Genomic DNA, 9,026 nt, shown 5'->3' with positions numbered 1-9,026 from the left:
CCCTATGAACGACTGATCTCTCGCTCAGTGCGTGCACGGATACAGCCGCATCAACTTCTTCTATAATATGCTTGAATTGCATTAATGCATATTAGCTTTAAAGTTGCGCTTGAAACAGGGTCAACTTATATATCTTTCTTGGTAAAAGCTTATGCAGTTGGTATGTTTTAACAGGATCTTGAATGATTTTGAAAACTGATGCACTGCGACTTTCTCCGAACAAAATCCAAACTTGGCTTGCAACCCCGTGTTGTAGAAAAGCATTTCTGCTCTTCTTTACATTTCTCTAAAAACTGTGAGTTATTGGCTCTTCTAAAGATGGCTTAACTTAATTTTCAGCGTTGTTGTGGTTTCATTTTCTGATAAGAGCAGCTTTACAAGATTCATGGTTCCATTTCTTTGTTCAGCATATTTTCCGTTAGGAGTTACCACAGCAGATCCTCCTCTTCAGATACCCTCCGCCTCCTCCATCCTCCATCCCAGCGCGTACCAAGAAAATTATTCAGTCTGTTGTCGTCATATCTATTTCCTGTTGTAAACCTCCGAGTCCCTTTCTTTTTGTAACTTTAAATCCTGTTAGACTTTTCTCCCCTGAAGGAAGCTTCTTTTGGTCCAATTGGTGGTCCGAATGTCAAATATGGGAATGTAGTTTTTTTAAGGTGTTTGAAAAGGCAAGAGAAGTGTGAAACACAGACGTCCTTTGACTAATTCACTCTATATTTTGGATGAAGGTTTTCAATTGCATGGCTCCCCCTTCTTGGCATTCTTGGTCTTTAGGTTTTCCATTAATCTGCGGCAGTCACCGTGCTTCACAGACGTCCCACCATCCTAACCCCTCAGTAATCCCGACGCTTATCTTAAAGTTCAATGTCTATCCTAAAGCGTCCCCTGAAAATTGTCCTCTGCTTAGTATTTCCCGCACCTTTCAAATCCTCATGGGAGAACGTTTGTCCCTCGAGCACACACAAGTGGTGCAACACACACATCGCTCCGTGCTGCTCCGCATTAGCCTCCCTCCGCCGCTCGCCTTCTCTGTTTTACTGTCTCGTGACGATGTTGCCGCTCATCTCCTCCTTCCTTTCCCCCCCTGATATCTTTCTCTTCTTCACTTTACTGACAGCCTCTCCTTAACAAAGAGCAGCAGACTGTGAAAACAGGCAAGAGGCGTTATGTTGTGGGTGTGTTTGTGCCTCACACTGTATGCCTGCAGACGGAGGATAGTATAATTAACTAAATGAAACATCTCGACTGAAGTGATAGTTATTATATTACTTCAGATAACGCTGATATTTTATTACTTCTCTTTAAAAATTGCTTGTCTCTTCACATTACTGCCTCCAAGTGCACTCTGGGATATTATTTTTGAAAGCTTTTGGATTGGGATGGTTGTTAAAACGGCCCTTTAACACTGTTTCCCTTTGATCTGCAGTGTGCTGCATTAACTATGCAGACCCTCCGGTGTAAATTGTGCACTCCATCCTCTTTGCGGTGTGGATGACATTTTATTGACTTGTTGGAAACAACTTTGTTGGTGTCATTACACCGTCCATCCATCAACAGTATTTGATGGCAGCATAATATTACTGTACCTCAATCAATACAGTAATATTTGTGCAACACAACCTTGTAGTGCGCCAGACCAATAAAGCCGACGTGGATTTAATTGAATTGGGACTGAGAGAAAATGATAAGAAAGATGGAGATAGCGGTGACCTTTTCTCCAGTTTGAAATGCCAGCATTGTCTTTATCGGTGACTTTAGTGTTTGGCTAGAATTGACACTGGTCAGATTCCTGCTTTTTTTTTTTTTTTTTTTTTTTTTACCGCAGCTGATCTAAAGATACTCCCTGAAGAAGAACAGGTCTGTTAATTAGGCTGAAGGGCACAGGGACATTAAATCTCTGAGAAATCTCTTATCTATTGAATATGCATTCCATTTACAGTCGTCCTGATAATGTTTTGAGTAAAGCCGTTCAATGACGAAGCCGAGACGTAACTGAGCACATATTGGTCTAAATAGGCGGTATTTATGTGTGCCTGCATGGCGTGCTCTCTGCTACCTGGGTGACCCGCTCTTATCTAAACTGTCTGCGGCTGCTCCCCACTACCTCACCCACTGGCAAAGTCTGTGTGGGCGTGCGTGTGTGTGTGTGTGTGTTCATTGTACTGCTGTGTGCAGCCGTCACTGTGATCTCACATCACTCAGATGCTGCTGAGCCACACATTGACATTCCAGACTGCCTGCCTGCCTCTCTGGCAAAAATAGATATGTAAAACGACAAGCTCTTTCCCCCCCGTTTTCCCACGCATAGTTTGTCTGAGCTGGTGGAAAAAAAAAAAAAGAAAAAAAAGAAAGGTCTCTGGTATGTGTCAGCTCAGCTGAGAAACAGTCAGCGTGTTTCAAGCGGAGTGACACATCGCCATTTAGGCAAATGAGATGGAAAAAGAAGCAGTTGAAATGAGTCAAGGGTCATAACCCGAACCAGTGTTGATCCCTCAAACAAGTCAAGCCTTACTGGCAGGAATGTTTATCCACGTTTATTCTAAAACAAACCTCCTCCTGGACTCAGAAGCAGCAGAGTGCACGTTACAGATATGCACCAGTCCGTTTTGTTCTGCTAAAATGCAAACATGATTCACTTAAACGGTTTGATTTCAAGAAATGAAGCCCATCAAAATTTCTTTTAGTAGAATAAGTGAACATAAAAGTTTGTGTGCATTCCTGCCAGCCCTGTTAGGTTTCACACAGCAGGCGGGAAGAGTGATGTACAGTACAGCGTGCACAGCCACATGATAGATTGAGACCTTCTCCAGAGGCCATAACCGTAAGAGATATTATACTGTAACAAACGACATAAATAGCTAGTGCTGCATTAAATATAAAACACTTCAGACACAACGTAGTGGAAAAGTCACACGCGTTACGCATTTAAAGCGTGAGAAGTCGCCTCTCCTTGTTTTCATGTAAGGTGACACAATTATTTCATTATTTCTTTTCTGTAACGATGACATTATCACCAGACACTTTGCTGTCTTTTTAAGGGAAATATATATGTGACTTTACAAGGTAAATTCATTTTGTATAGATGAGCTGTATTATGAGGGAATCAATAACATCTTGATGGATGGCTCTGATCACTGCACTCCGTGGAGGAGCTCTTCTCTCCGTCCCCTCCTTCAGAAGCACGCTCCTCTATTGTCTCAGCTTGCAATGCCAGAGGATATTTCACTGCCAGCTCTAATATATTTATAAATGTGGAACCACTATCTTTTCTCTCTCCTGTAGCCTCGATGCCTGATCATAACATTTTGATGTTTACTTTAAACAAGTGTGTACGAGGGCTGTGTGTGTGAACAGATTGCCCACAGTGACACGGAGGCCAGAGAGTATAATAACCTAAGCTGTATATTGTGAATGTGAGCTGCTCTCTTTGCTTTGCTTTGGCCTTTCTCAGATCTCAGTTTGCTGATACTCCTTTTTTTTTTTCTCCCTCCTCTCTCTTTTAAGATGTATTGCTTGTCCAGGGTAGTTTGCTCAGTTTCAAATGTTTGTGTCAAGCTGGGCTTTGGAGAAACCGAAGGTAGAGACGGTGAAGTATTTGTTCAAATAGTGCACTGGGCAATTTTGACCTATCCCAAATGAAAGATGTGCAATCAGGGCGGTATTTTTCATTGCGGCTTAAAAGCGATGGTCTTATATTGTACAGTGAGAAGGGAGTAGGAGATGACCTTTGTCACAGTTGCACAACCAGAGGTAGATCTGTAGTGCAGTCCGATGTATTGTTGTGTCCAGGTTTATGAAGCCCAGCAGATTGTTGAAATTGCCTCAAACAGAGGCCTTTTACCTCAACATTTATGGAAGGCCTTCACTGACCACAGCTGTTGTAAATAGTAAAGTTATTTTATTGTCAATATCTGACCAAAGAGTTCCCGTAGTGTCGGGGGGGATTTTATTTAGCTGTCTGTTAAATCCGCAATCAGATGTGCCTCGGAGGAACTGTGAGCACTTAACAGAGTTTTATCAGCCTCGTTCTCACTGGTTGGCATTAATGTTCGGAGGATTTTAACATCCTGACTAGAGAAAACACTTAATCTGCGTCATTTAGGCGTGTTCTGTTTAACTCTTAAAAATGATCAACACAGAAAGGAGCCAGACTTGACCTCCAAGCGTCAGCAGTCTTTCAAACGCTGCGCGGTTCGAACCGTTCGGCGCCCCGAGCCAACTTTGACTTGGATGACTGAGGCCTTGACCAACATTGTGTCACTTTGTGAGAGCACCGCGGGGATGACAGATGGGTGCCTCGGCTCCACCCCGCTGGCTGCCCATCCACTGTGATGGATGCGGGAATGAGAAGAGCACAGGGTCTTTGGATTTCATTTGCTCACCGCTGCTCACTTGCTCCTATTGATTTAAGGGTATGCTGGTGATGGGCGATGGGATTCTGTCTTTGTGTGTGTGTGTGTGTGTGTGTGTGTGTGTGTGGAAGAACAATGTGGGATCTACTTTATTTTAATTGATGATTCACCCCCGAAAGGATACACATAAATAAATATATCAGAAATTCCAGATTAAATGATGCATAAAAAAAAAAAAGAATCAACAAAATGTATTATTTTGACAAGTAAGGCAGCAGCTTCAGTCAGACCTGAAGGCAGTGGATGTTTTGTTGTAAAATTTATTATCCTCGGGTGTGGGTTATTTTCCTTATTTCCTGGTGGCAGATCTGCCTGAAGATACGGCTTGGAGATTGTTGTGTTCTAGTTTTTTACCTGTAACAATCCATCCATCCATTCGCCATTCCCTCTCCTTTCAAGCAAGGGTCACAGGGGCTTGAGCCCATTCCGGCTAACATTGGGCCAAGGGCAGCGTGCACTCTGGGTAGATGGACAGTCAATCACAGGTCCAAGATGCAATCACTCTCCCTACACACACTCTCTCCTATGGGCAATTTGCAATTCCCCATCAACAGGCGTCCCTTGGGATTGTCAAAAAAGTTCAGTTCAGGAGCAAAATGAGACCACTGCTCCACCGCACCACCCAGCCCGCAGCCAGACTTAGAAATTTATATTTTCAACTAATATTAGTGGTTAGTGGTTTCCAAAATCTGCATGCCAGTAGTTTTACTGGATATTTTATTTAACCAAAGAGTGTGAACCCATGTGTGGAAACGGCAATAAGTAATAATTACGACCCAAAGTCATTCAGTAGTCAAACTAAATCTCTTAAATAATAGGCGTTTTTGCTGTCAGCCTGATAAGCACCCTCGAGACAGCCCTTCCTCTGAGGCTGACATTCGGCGGCTAACTGGATGTGGCAGTTGCATTATTATGATCTCATTAATTGCTTCAGGTTTTGGTTTTTTTAATCCAGACAATTCGTCTCAGCTGGACTGAAGTGTGTCCACATATACCAAACTGAACAACCATAAATTCATTTAATGAGTCCCAGTGTTTGCAGAGATGAAGTACACAACCGGGTTGTTTTTTTTTAGATTGCATTTTAAACCTTTTTGTCAGTGCTTCAATTCATAATATACCCTGATTGTCTCACATATTATCAAATACAAGCTGCAGGTCACGGACATTTACTGACCAGTCACGTGCACAGATATGGTTCATCAGAATAAGACAATACAAGTTTACAGCATTGGCACATCTGAAGTGGTAGGAAAGAGCAAAAATCTTCACAAAATTACTCAAAATCCACATGATCTCAAAAACACATTTATTTAGGAGGCGGTGAAAAGCAGCCAGCAGGGGTTCACCTGTCAGCGGATCAACAACCGTCTGCTGTCTGATGTGTTTGACAAACGATAATGAACTGTGAAACCAAAGCGTGAACGCATTCCAGACACACACCTGGACGAATCACCCGCTCCTTGTAACTGACTCCGCTCTCAAAAGATGTTCTGAAAATTTCACGAACAAATATGCTGATATGTTCTGAATAAATGAAATATAAGCTTTTTGATCTGTAGCTATTAAACAGAGTGGAAAGACCTCTATCAAGATATTATTGCATGTCTTACAGTTTGAGCGTTTGACTTCTTAGATCTAAAATGTGAGTTCTGGGTTGAGGCACCGGCTGTATTGTCTACATGATGAGAGAGCAGCAGGTTTTCTTCGTGATGAAAATCTTAGCTATGATTCCTTTAGAGCAGTGGTGTCCTAAGTCGGTCCTGGAGGGCCGCAGCCCTGCATGTTTTCCATGTCTCCCTGCTTCAACACAGCTGATTGCAATGAGGCTCGTTATCTGGCTTTCTGCTGGACTTGGCCATGAATCATCATGAGATTCAGGTGTGTTGAAGCAGGGAGACATGGAAACCATGCAGGGCTGCGGCCCTCCAGGACCGACTTTGGACACCCTGCTTTAGAGGCTTTCTCTAGGGCAGATGAGGGACGCTTGTTCTTCCTCACAGCTCCCACCAGTACGATGTCTTCAGAAGATGAGGTGTAGCTATGAATATAAGATTGTTTTTCTGTAAAACATGCTATTTGCGATAGTTTCCGTATGTTTCTTACATTTTTTAATTGGCTTATTCCAGAATTAAGGCACCATAGTTGATGGAGTTGTTAGTAGATCCAGTTGTACACATGGAGCTTTTCTGTGGTGAAGTTTGCATGTTCTCCCTGTGAGGTTTTTTTTCTTTTTTTTTTTTTTTTTTCTAATTATGTGTTGAAACAGTGTTTTAGGAGACGTGTGCGAGTCGTCGCTTTGGCCCGGTGATTGACTGGCGACCTTTTCAGGTCTTGCTAAGCATTATGCCCATTGTCAGCAGGGATCAGCTCCATTCCCTGCCAGGATAAGTCTGACAAGCAGGAAGAAAAAAGACAGCTGAATGGACGTTTTCGAATCAGCTCATCTTTGTATTTCTGCATGACACCCGCAGAGCTGCACAATTACCCACTTCAGTCTCTTCTGTTCAGTGTCAGTGAAAGGTATGATCACACTTCTAATGTTGTATAGAAAAACAACCAGATTGTGTCTGTAGAATGCATCAGAGACGACTGGAAGTTTTTCAGACACTTTTCCCTTTTTCATATATGAGAAGATGTTCTTTGGCTTCTCTTCTTAATTGCAAAAGGCAGTGTTGTTTTATTTCTGAAGTACTGCAGAGATTTTGATAGTTTAATGAGAAGAAATGTTGATGCAGTATTGAAGTTCAAACCACATTTCCTCATTACCTGTGAAACTGCTATGCATTTATGCATTTACAGTTTTTTATGCAAATATGAGCAGACAGAGGAAATTTAGTAGTCAACAAATGGGTTAAACAAATTGCAAATTCTATCATACTAATTATTCTACACAAAGTTGTTCAATGAATGTCTCCATATGAAAAAGAAGAAATAAAACAGAGAGAGGAGAATCACTGGAATGGTCCATTGTGATCACTGTCATTGATGGAGCAGGCCTAAGAACAGCTCCACCACTGGGCCATCAGCTGTCTTCATCATTTTTCTTAGGCGTCAAAACAAAAGGTTTTCCGACATCTTCAGTACCGTGAGGTGGGTTTTCCTTCGCCGTCGAGTCCTGCCAATATTCCCCGTCGGCACACCCTTAGTAATTTAATGAAAGTCTTCAAGTACACTGTGAGAATCTATTTTCATAATCCTCTAATCAAAGTATTGACGTTCTTGTTGACATGCAGCTGTATACAGTGACTCAGTGGAGGTTGCCAGATATTGATGGAAATCCCCGAACGCAGGCCGCGCTTATTCTTAATGAGACTTCTATAGCCTGGGATGCACACACGATTTGCAAACTGAAGGACAACGTGAGCGTTCTCAGCCTTAGATATGTTATATTTGCTCAGAATATACACAGAATATACGTATGTATTGCAAGTTTAGAGTTAACGTATCCGACGTTACAGGGGTCACGACTTCAAATGCAGAATCCCTTTTGGCTCTTAAATGAGCTCAATGGATCACAGGCGAAGGCCGGAGACAGGAGCAGGGCTTACCCTGGCGCTTCACCCTCAACTCGGGACGGTAATTTTGACGAAGCAGGTCCAGAAGTAGGATGCGGTGGATGGAGGCATGGATGGATTAATGCACATCTTTGATTTACGAAATCTAAAATTCTCCAAACATGCATAAACTCTCTGGCATAACTTAACTACATCACGGCAACTTACAAGAGAGCTTTGGGTGTTAAGCTGTTTCTTATACTCTTATAGTCGCAGTAGTGTTAAATCAGAGGGTTGGGCTTTGGGGTTACTTTTGTCACATCTTACAGTTCAAACCATCCAGGATTCATTAATATTCATGAGTTATAAATATTCTGCAAGGACAGATTTAATTTCCAGTCACTCCTTGTTTTTTTTTTTTTTTTTTCCTCTCACATTTTTTCCTCTTGGTTTAGTTGTATTACTTTTTTCCCGTTGTTTGTTCTTTTCTCATCACGTCAAGGAGCTGACATGAAGCTCCCCAGTGTGCATAGACTCTTCATCCATCTCCCTAATAACTATTTGTTGTGTGTGCGCGCCTGTGCGTGCGTGTGTGTGTGGTGTAGTGCAGGTAGTGTTTTTCATCAATCACAGAGGGAGGCTCCAGGATAAATAAAAAATCTCCTCATCCCTTCGACAGTGGCAGCCACACACACACCCACGCACACACGCACACACGCACATGCCCACACAGTGAAGTGCATGAGAGGACGGCGTGTGTGCGCGGGGATGACGGGTATAGATAGTGCATCAGATAGAGAAGACAACAGAGGGCAGACATGGGGAACAGAAAGGGAAAAGAGTGAGGGAAAACAGAGATATTTGCAACAGAATGAGGAGGCAGAAAAACGAAGTGTTTTCCGACCGTTTGGAAGCAAAAATGACTAAATGTTTAATTACTTACTGACATTAGATGTTGGTGTAAAGAAAACAAAAAAGATTCCCCCAAAGAGAAACAGCGTCTGGTATTTAAATGAGTTGATCAGAATTAAAGCCCTTACAATAAGCAATTAAGTCATCCCTTTGTAACTGACAGACAGAACAGTGGGATTGAAATCCTCAGCCAGCTGAGTCG

Source organism: Salarias fasciatus, chromosome 16 (assembly GCF_902148845.1).
Source record: "Salarias fasciatus chromosome 16, fSalaFa1.1, whole genome shotgun sequence".
Classification (NCBI taxonomy): Eukaryota; Metazoa; Chordata; class Actinopteri; order Blenniiformes; family Blenniidae; genus Salarias; species Salarias fasciatus.
Note: the sequence above shows the minus strand (reverse complement) of the source record.